This window comes from Myotis davidii, unplaced genomic scaffold, assembly GCF_000327345.1.
Source record: "Myotis davidii unplaced genomic scaffold, ASM32734v1 scaffold68, whole genome shotgun sequence".
Lineage (NCBI taxonomy): Eukaryota > Metazoa > Chordata > Mammalia > Chiroptera > Vespertilionidae > Myotis > Myotis davidii.
In genome coordinates this window covers 3,881,505-3,891,445 of record NW_006300376.1, presented here as the reverse complement: position 1 = coordinate 3,891,445, position 9,941 = coordinate 3,881,505, and positions in this window count along the sequence as shown.

Below are 9,941 nucleotides of genomic sequence, written 5' to 3'. Positions count from 1 at the left end.
CTTATATGAAGATTTTGCTTGCTAGGCTACTAAATCAAAAAATTGCCCATGTGACAATTTATCATTTTGTGACAGGTCCTGCCCCTGTTTTCTTGTTATTTTCATGAAATTAATTTTTTTTTCTTCACACAAACTCTATGAGGTTCTCTTTGCTTTCTAGAAACAATTGAAATTTAAAAGAATGGTTTTGCTGTTAAATATAACTTCTGTCAGCCTCAGTTTAGAAATCAGCATATGTTGCCCTTTCAAATTCTCTCCCTCTCTTTCTCTCTCTCTTTCAAACACACACACACACACACACACACACACACACACACACACACACCTACGCATGCATGCACGCACACACGCACACTTTCTGAAATGGTTTTAGGTTCCCTGGAAAATGGTCAATATTTCTGAGGCTGCCTATCAGGGATGTTACTTAACACGGTTTCCACTTAAAAGTTTCTTGTCTTTAAGATACATGTATGTACTTTGTTTCTAAAATTAATCAACATTTCTTGAAGACGGGAGCCATTTTCTGAATGTCAAGGGCTTCAGTGTCTGAGCTGCTCGGCATCTATGGCTATCTGCCTGCTCCGGGTTATACAAATTCTTTAAAGCACAACCCCAACCTGGGGTCCTTCCTTACACCCCGAATGCCATGGTTTGTTTTGCATTTGTATCAAGAGAACCGGACCCATTTCTAAGTACTCTAGTGGCAACGATGCTGCAAATACAGTGTAAGGAAAGCAAGCCATATTTACATTTGACTTAGTTCCAATGCACGTATTATCGACATGTGGTCCTTTCTTACTGGTCTTCCACATTTTCTTTAGAAGCATGGCCTCACTGCTGGCATGTCATATGTTTCTTTGTCAGGTTTTATTGACCACTTCTTTCATTTAGATCAGTGGTTCTCAACCTTCGTAATGCCACAACCCTTGAATACAGTTCCTCATGTTGTGGTGACTCCCCAATTTCATTTGTTACAAATTGAACATAATTAAAGCATAGTGATTAATCACAAAATGTACATATATGTGTTTTCCGATGGTCTTAGGCGACCCCAGTGAAAGGGTCGTTCGACCCCCAAAGGGGTCGCGACCCACAGGTTGAGAACCACTGGTTTAGATGGTCAGGTCACATATTCAAGCGATTATAGTTACCTCCACATTGGCCCTTCAAATTTTCGTATTTCTTCATGAAATTAACTCTGTACAAAATATCTTCATTAGCTAGTCCAGATATTACTGTAGCTAGCTCTGTGCTAAACTCGCTTCTGCCACTCAACCAAAGCAATCTATTTAAAACAATCATAATAAATTCTAATTCCGGCCATTGTAAACTTTCTCATGGTAGAGAATTTGGAAAATACAAAGAAGGGGCTGAAATGCATGACATCATCATTGAAGCATTCAGGAGGGGTCCACTGCTCACTGTTTCTCTAAGGTTGGTATTTTTCTTTTGTTTGTTAATACTGAGCAGCATTAATGGGGAGACATCAGATTGCCTAGGAAATGTTAACAGAGAACAAAATGAAAGGAGCCCTGGAATGTCATTTGGTCTAATATTCTGTCTTCATCTAGGATTACGCCTGATCATCCCAGATGGTTATTCCCAAAGCCTGCTGGAGAAGATTTAACAAGTTCCATTAGCACCCTATCCCAACCAATGTCTAAATGTTACAACACAAGCCCACCCCCAAACAAAACAAAAACAAATCAGCAATGAAAAGAACTGTGAGCCAAGATCAGATTATTAAGCGATCCCATTTGGAAGGGCCATAGTCACAACCCACAGTGATTCTTTTTAAATAAAAATTATTTCTTAATGGGACACTGTCCCAACTAAAATTTTTCCTAAGATAGCCTACATAACATAACACAACCTAAACAGCATGTCCCAGTGTGGTACATTGTACAGTGGGTCTTTGGAAGTGTGAGAACTCCTTTTGGTTATGATGCAAGTACACTGCATTTCAGTTGCTGTGCAATACCACCAGAGGGCGCTCTTCACCCACTCTCTGAAACGAATACTTCACGTCGCCTCAGCTATTTGAAATTCTGAATATTTCATGTTTGATAAATTTACCTAGGAGATTTTCTGCCTGGAAAAATGTGTAATTCTAAGAAATGAACTTTATGGGCTCGGATGCAGAAGACAGAGGATGTGAACGTGGAGTTCGTGGTGCCAAAGGTATTTTGATATTGGTAACGTGTCTAAGACAAAGTATTTTACCTGAGTATTTCTAGGTGGTCTTGTAATAAGAAACTTCAAACCTGTAAACACCCACAGTGCATTAAATACTCATGTTGTATTATTGTCCCATAAGTTTCTCACCCAGATTTCAAGCTATAAGAAACACAAGACTTCTAAAACCTTCATGTGAGATTTTATTACTCAAAACGTTGAGGTTGTTCTTCTCAATTAGACATCTTAGTAGGTCTGCCCACACTCGCATTATCTGGGAAGAAACCGTCTCTTGTTAAATGCACACCCTATCCTGCTCATGTGTTCTGGGTTTGAGATTTGAACGTGTACACCTAGAAGTGAGGACAAATTCGCCACAAGTTCCAAGAGAAATTCCAGGTGTAATTCAGTGAAGAGATATTGCTTTTACCTTAAGCTTCCCTTCATGTGTCACTGGTTAACACAGTTATATTAGTAATGGTCCTTCATTACTAAGGAAGATGCAGCTGGCTCCGGGAGACGACATTAACTGTGATGGTCACAGAACGAATCTCGGGGCCAGGAAGGACTCCTCAGGATTCTGGTTCTTGTTATTCTCTTCTCCCGAACGCCAGAACCCGCTTGCAAACTTCTTTCCATCTCTGTTACTTCAGAAGGCACAGGGAGCCACAAAAAGTGACTGAGGGGACTTGACCAAAATCACACACCAAAGTGGTCAAAAGGTACAAGCTTCCAGCCCTGGCTGGTGTGGCTCAGTCCTATACATCTAAAGGTTTCGGGTTCGATCCCCGTCAGTGCCTATAGGGGAGGCAGCAGATCCATGTCTCTCTCTCTCTCTCTCCCTCCCTCCCTCCCTCCCTCTCTCTTATTCTTTCTCCCTCCCTCCCTTCCTCTCTCTCTAAAATCAATAAACACAGTCTTGGATGAGGATTTAAAAAAGGTTCAAGCTTCAAGCTTCCAGTTACAAAATTAAGCCCTGGGATCTAATGTCCACCATGGTGACTGTCGTTAAGAATACTGTGCTGCATGTTTGAAAGTTACTAAGAGAGTAGATCTTACACGTTCTCATCACAAGAAAAAAAATGGTCATCATGTGTGGTATGGATGTTAACTGGCCTTATTTTGATAATCCCTTCTCAGTGTATACATATATCAAATCAGTATGTTGTCCAATTGAAAGTAATATGTCAATTATATATCAATACAAAATAAATGTTCCCCAAATAAATATGATACATGCGGAAGGAAATCACACACCAACAAAACTGCCTACACTTGCTTTAACCTGAATGTTTCCATCTATGCCGCCCACTGTGCACTCTCCCAGCCCCACACTAACACTCCTCCTGCTGCCTGTGTTTCCCGAAGCAGGAAGCAAGGCCAGGGAAGCATTCCTGAGCGGTCTGCACCAGCCGGCAACCACACCCAGATCACCTGGGGTGCCTGCTCCAGTGACCGTTTCTGACCTTCCTCCAGACTAGAGCAGTGGTTCTCAACCTTGGCTCACGTTAGAATCACCTGGGAATCATTTTAAAATCCTGATTTCTGGGCCTCATCCTCCAGAAATTCTGTTTCTTTGCTATGGGGTGGGGGCCACAACATTAGTAACAAAGAAACAGAATTTCCAGAGGATGAGGCCCAGAAATCAGGATTTTAAAAAGATTCCCAGGTGATTCTAATGTGCAGCCAAGGTTGAGAACCACTGGGCTAGAGAGTCTCGGATTTAACACACCTGAATCATCCAGGGAGCTTTTAAGAATCCAGATGCCAAATGAATTGCTAGCTCCAATGTGCTGTGAATCACTGTTATAGGTATACTGAGTTCCTGGAGCCAGATTTTTAAAAAATATATATATTTTATTGATTTTTTACAGAGAGGAAGGGAGAGGGATAGAGAGTTAGAAACATCGATGAGAGAGAAACATCCATCAGCTGCCTCCTGCACACTCCCTACTGGGGATGTTCCTGCAACCAAGGTACATGCCCTTGACCAGAATTGAACCAGGGACCCTTGAGCCTGCAGGCTGATGCTCTATCCACTGAGCCAAACGGGTTAGGGCCTGGAGCCAGATTTTAACTAGTTCTCAACGTGACTCTTTTATTAAAAACTAGAGGCCTGGGGCATGAAATTCATGCACTCAGGAATGGGCGAGGGGTCCCTCAGCCTGATCTGTGCCATTTCACAGTCCGGGAGCGGGCCTAAGCCAGCAGTCAGACATCCTTAGCCAGCTGCAAGCCCAGTTTCTGGCTAAGCGGCACTCCCCCTGTGGGAGTGCACTGACCACCAGGGGGCAGCTCCTGTATTGAGTGTCTGCCCCCTGGTGGTCAGTGTTCGACCAACGGGTTGTTTCACCATTCGGTCAATTTGCATATTAGCCTTTTATTATATAGGATTTGAGAACTATTGGCCTAGGGCCAAAAAATAAAATAAAATAAAATAATTAAAGTACAAGTTCCTTTTAAGTGAAAGCCATTGGACTGTGAATGAGAATACTGGGTTCTAGTTTTCCTTGTGTTTAATTTTCCCAGCCATAGTCTCCTCATCTGCTAATTAAAGGGACAGTGTCAACATGATCTGGGAACTTAGAAATCCAGCCTTTGAGCCTTTCCCCAGCTGTACTGAATCAAACTCAGGGGTGAGGCCCAGCTAGCTGGGTTTTAAGGGCCCTTTGGTTATCCCCCAATTACCACTCAGTTGGGTGAACTCTTGAACTAAACTTTACCTGCTGTGCTCTGAAATTATATAGGTCTGCCCCTCCAAAATCTCAACCAACACCATTTCGGAAGGGCTAGAAGGGGTTTTTCAGCAAGCTGGCTGCTTTGAGGAGAACTTTTGAGAAACCCTTTAAATGGTATAAAAAGAACTATTGAATACTTGGTGATAAAAGGACCTAAAGCAGTTCTGGTATTAATAATGATGGTAACACGACTTCAAACCAACATAGCATTTGTGAAGGACAGTGTACAGATGGAACTGTCCTGGGTGGGAAAGACAGGCAGAGGGGTCCAACTCCAAATCATCCTCAACCTCCCCCACACCCCCCAAAAAATCCTGACTCAGATGGACACGAAGGGACAAAGAGCAGAGATACCATGTCAGCCTTTAAGAAGTATGCACACTTGGCATTGTGGGCATGGAAGCTGGGGGAGCCCTCACCTGCTCTCACCTCATTTTGCAGATGAAACTAGGTCCAGATAGGGGATGCAACCTGCCCCATGCCCCAGCGTTCTTTAGCAATCAAACCCGATGGAGAATGCCAGTCTCCTGAATTTTGGAGAGCTTCTCCCTCCCCACACTCTCTGGGATCTAGATGAACTTCTCTCCAAAACTTGCCCATCCTGTGTTCCATGCATGTCCACCTCACCTGCCCAAAGCTACCGGGCAGCCACCATGGGGAGAGAAGCAGGGGTATTCGTTGAAAATAAGCGTTAAAGGTTGACCACACTGAACAAGTTTTTTCTTCTCTTCACCTTATTAAGATCATCATTTAACCGAACACCAGTGTTTTCCACCCATGAGCCACCTCACAGAGGTGCCTACGACTCCTTCCAGCCTAGTGCTTCCCGGGGCCACTTCCCGGAGTCAGGATAGGCTCCTTCTTTGCCCCAGTCCAACAAGCAGACAATGCCTCCAGCCACCTCTGCTATGAGCACCAGGGGCCCTGGCCACAGCCCTTACCCTGCCTGTCCCTCAGGCCCTGGCACCGACTCTCTGGCTCTTTCCAAGGACTGTCGTTGCCACAGCCTCGAGGACCCAACTTGGCAACCAAAGGACAAAGGAAAAGGGGTGAGAACTAACACTCAGTGAGCGCCAGCTGTGTGGGGGAAGGATCTGGTGTGCAGCTGGGGACAGGGCTGCCTAGCGGGGGGGTGGGAGGGTGGGGGCTGACAACCTGCTGCAGATCCATGGGTAGAGAGTGTTCAGAAGCGCATCTGTCTGACCTCAGAGCCACGTGGGGGGAGGGGAAGCTCAGGTCAGGCCTTAGGGCTGCTTTGAGCGGGGGAGGGTGGCCGAGATGGACAACATAGATAAGAAATCTGTTGGAGGCAACATGTCACTAGGCCCCCCACATCTTTACATGAACTGGTAGATTATTTAAAAGGGCAACACCAGATTTTAATTTTTCTTTTTCTAAAAACATGCCTCTCTCTATAAGTATATGTATGAAAGTATAAAGTATGATATGATTCTTATTCGTTATACATATCAATACTAATAAGAAGTTAAAAGAGATCAGATGAGAAAAACAGTAATAATGGGGAGCGCCTGACGAAGGATTGAGGAGGCCCCAAGGTAACAGCAGCAGTGGTAAGAGAAGTGAGTTCAGAGCAGACAACAGCTGGGAGCTCTGTCTTCCCTGCAGTATAGTCGGCCCCTTGCGGGTGGGGCCTGAGGTCTGCTCCCTGTCTGAGCTCCTTCCAAGGGCCTCCGTGGTTCCACCTCAGCCGCCTCTGGACAAAGGGCATAAGTAGACCCACAGACACAGCAGCATTTGCAAACATATTCATCATTTGCAAACAAATAGCAAGAAGTCAACAGCTATTCTAGTTTCCCCCTCGAGGCTGCTTTCCTGTAAAGCCGGTTTGCAGTGCCCTCGAAGAGCCGGTTTGTAGCTGTAGGACCTCCACTTACTCAGGCTGGGGGAGCTCGGCTTCCTTCAAACCACCTTTGGTCCTGCAGCCCTATCGGGGCAGGGTCGGAGCGGAGGAAAGTCCGATCAGGTGCTTCTTTCTCCAGGGAGCCGGTCCCACTGCCCTGCCTGCCACAGAGCAGCAAGCAGCTGAGACAAGCAAGTGGGGGTAGAAGAACAGAGCGGCTTCGCTGGCACCTGGAAAGCGGTGAGCTCTCTCTCGTGACAGAGGAAGGAGGAGGCTGGGGGATCTTGAAGGGCAATGGGGAGGCCTTTGTACTTAGTAAATAGCAAGGCCATACCAACGTAGCGTCCCATGCCCTGGTTCCACAGGGTCGCATCCCACAGCAGGCTGGCCTGGATGATGCTGGAACTGTGAAAACGGCCCCCCGGTGGGGTGAGGAAAAGGCCTAGGAGCAGGTGAAGAGCATGGTTGGAAAGAAGCAGGTTTCTCGGAGTTGTAAGGTAGAACTAGGAGAGTGCCCAGAGCAAGCCTGCGGGTGGGTCCTGGCTGCTCACGTGCTGGCCATGCGGCTTTGGACCAGTTACTCGCCCTCCGTGCACTTCCCTCCCTCCTAAATCCAGGCTGCTAACGCCCGTCCTGCACTGTCCTGGCCTTGTGGAGTGTTGGGACATTGAGGGGTAGGGTAAGGGTTTTGCCAAATAGGACAGTGATCTGAAGGGACTTTAGACTTAGGTGACATGGTTTATGGACTAAAAGAATCAGTTCCTTTTATGGGAGTAGAAGATGCTCTTTCCATTTGGGTCTAGTCTTGGAGGCCTTTAGGGCAAGTACCAGCTGCTGGGAGCCCAGGGAAGGGCTCTCAGCTCCCCATTCCAATACCTAGGACAGACGAGGGAAGAAATGTGCGTTCTTTCCAGCATGAAAAGATGGGTCCCTCCTGCCCACCACAGAACAGGTGGGGGGGGGGTCCCTACCCCCTTCATGTGACTCCCCCTGCTGTGGAATCTTACGAAACTGTAGAAGAAGAATGAAATGAAAATACACGTATTTTTTAAATAAGAAATTTATTTGATTAAATAATATATGAAGATATTTTAAATGATAAGGCTCTATTCAGACAAAATGTAGATTTTTTTATAAATGTGACTGTATAAAGCATTCATAAAATCCTCACGTACTTTAAAACCAGGTTGCAAGTAAGTATAACAGAACCTGTAAATAGTACTTAAAAGCAGGTTTCTTAAGTGACACTTGCAATTGGTCATCCTACACGAGGCATCTGGGGTTCTGTGACAATCAGGCATGGCTACCCTCAGTGAGAAGGGGTTGTCCCTCGAGCAGAACTGAAGCCGAGATTACACCTCGACCTCAAGCTCCCTACACAGTATCCTAGCCTTTCAAGCCCTTGGGAATTGGAATTGAATAGGTGGGAATCTCTAGTCACTCTAGTTGAGGATAATTAGAAAAAGAGGTTGGGAAACCAGGGTTGGAAAGAGGGAGGGGAGGGGAAACCGAGGCATGGCTAGGTCAGAGGTTTCTACAGAGCAGTTTTAGAAATGACCAAGGCAATGATGAAAATAAAAAGAAACACAACACAAAAACAGAGGCTCCTCAGAGCTGCACCCTGGGGTCTGCAGGGAGGAGGGCACCAGGACCCTGAAGGCCGGACCTGACCAAGTTTGCAGCTGGGCCACCACACACTCGCAGAAAAATCTTCACTGGAGGGCGGAGTCATTTCCTGTGCACCAGGGGCAGGGCGGAGTGTGTAGGTTACATCAACTTCCCCGCAAAGATTCTTCCAGCATCCAAGTGACTCTGTTTTCGGGCCAACAGAGAACCCGGGGCACAGGAATCAGCAGCTGCAAGTTATAAAACCAGAAAAGCTTCAGACCTGTGGATGGAGAACCGTAGGAAGAAGGTGACGTCTCCAAATGTGCACACTGCAGGCAGCAAAGCACGAACGCGTCCAAGTGATTCAGGTGGAACTGAACCATAGGGAGGTATGGAAAGACCCCAGAAAGCAAAGGATGGTAACCACAAAGTAATCATATAGCACCCATTATTATAACTTAAGATACATAAACATCATCGAGGATCTATCTAGTGTCTGTGCTATTATTTTATAAATACAAATACTTATGAGGGCTCCAAAATATTACAAATGATACATACATTCGGCTGTGAATGTTACACTCCAGATTCATACAACAGACGTGATGTTACACTTGAACATAGATTAGGGGTGACGTATAGAATAATTTTTCCAGACCATTTTCTGAACCTTGGTCACACAGGTGAATACCAAAATCACAGGAAGCATCTTATTTGGTGGCTTTGGCAACAAACATTTTTTTTTTTTGGCTATGCATTTATGCCTCATACAAAGATACGCTGCTCATTTGTATAAATGATTTAAGTCTTCCAGAGAGCTTACACCGAGAGCTCTTTTCTGTTTCCTTATCTGCTTCTTTGCTATCAAGTCTCTGTGGGAGGGCCCCTCAGTGGCCACGGCTCCTTTTCCCTGAGGCTCCTTGTCTTCCTTAGAGGGCTGTATTTAAAAACAGTTTCATGTTTCCTATTCAGGCTAAGTGGCTCTTTAAAATCCCTAACCTTGCGATCAGTCTTCTTATCCATGACACGGACGCATGTGCACACGCTTACACACACACACACACACACACACACACACACACACTGTAATAAACACAGTGCATCACTTCCTATCACCTGATTTCAGCAGTGTGCTTTCAAAATCACTGTTCCCAGCACTACAGAAAATAACCTCCCAACATGTCCAGGGTGAGCCTTAGAGACGACCCTTCCTCTCTGAGGTGACAACATGAGACAAACCTCAAGGTGGTGGGGGTCAGGGATCCCAAGGTCAAGGTTCTGTGCGCCCACAGAACATGAAAGCGCAGCCTCAGCAGAATCTGAAACTACTTTCTATTAGGGAGGCTGTGACATCCAATGACTCTGTGGGCTGACTCTGTAACTCCTCTTATGCACGTGTGACCTAAATGGTCTACTCGGCTTACCCACCAGGAAAGGAGGGCAGTATTAACACCATCCCCTCACGGCCACACCGTGACCTCAGGCACAGACATGTACAGCTCAACCCAGTTTATCTTTACGTCTTAAAGCCAAGGGTCAGCCGTTCACCTCTGCTTCAT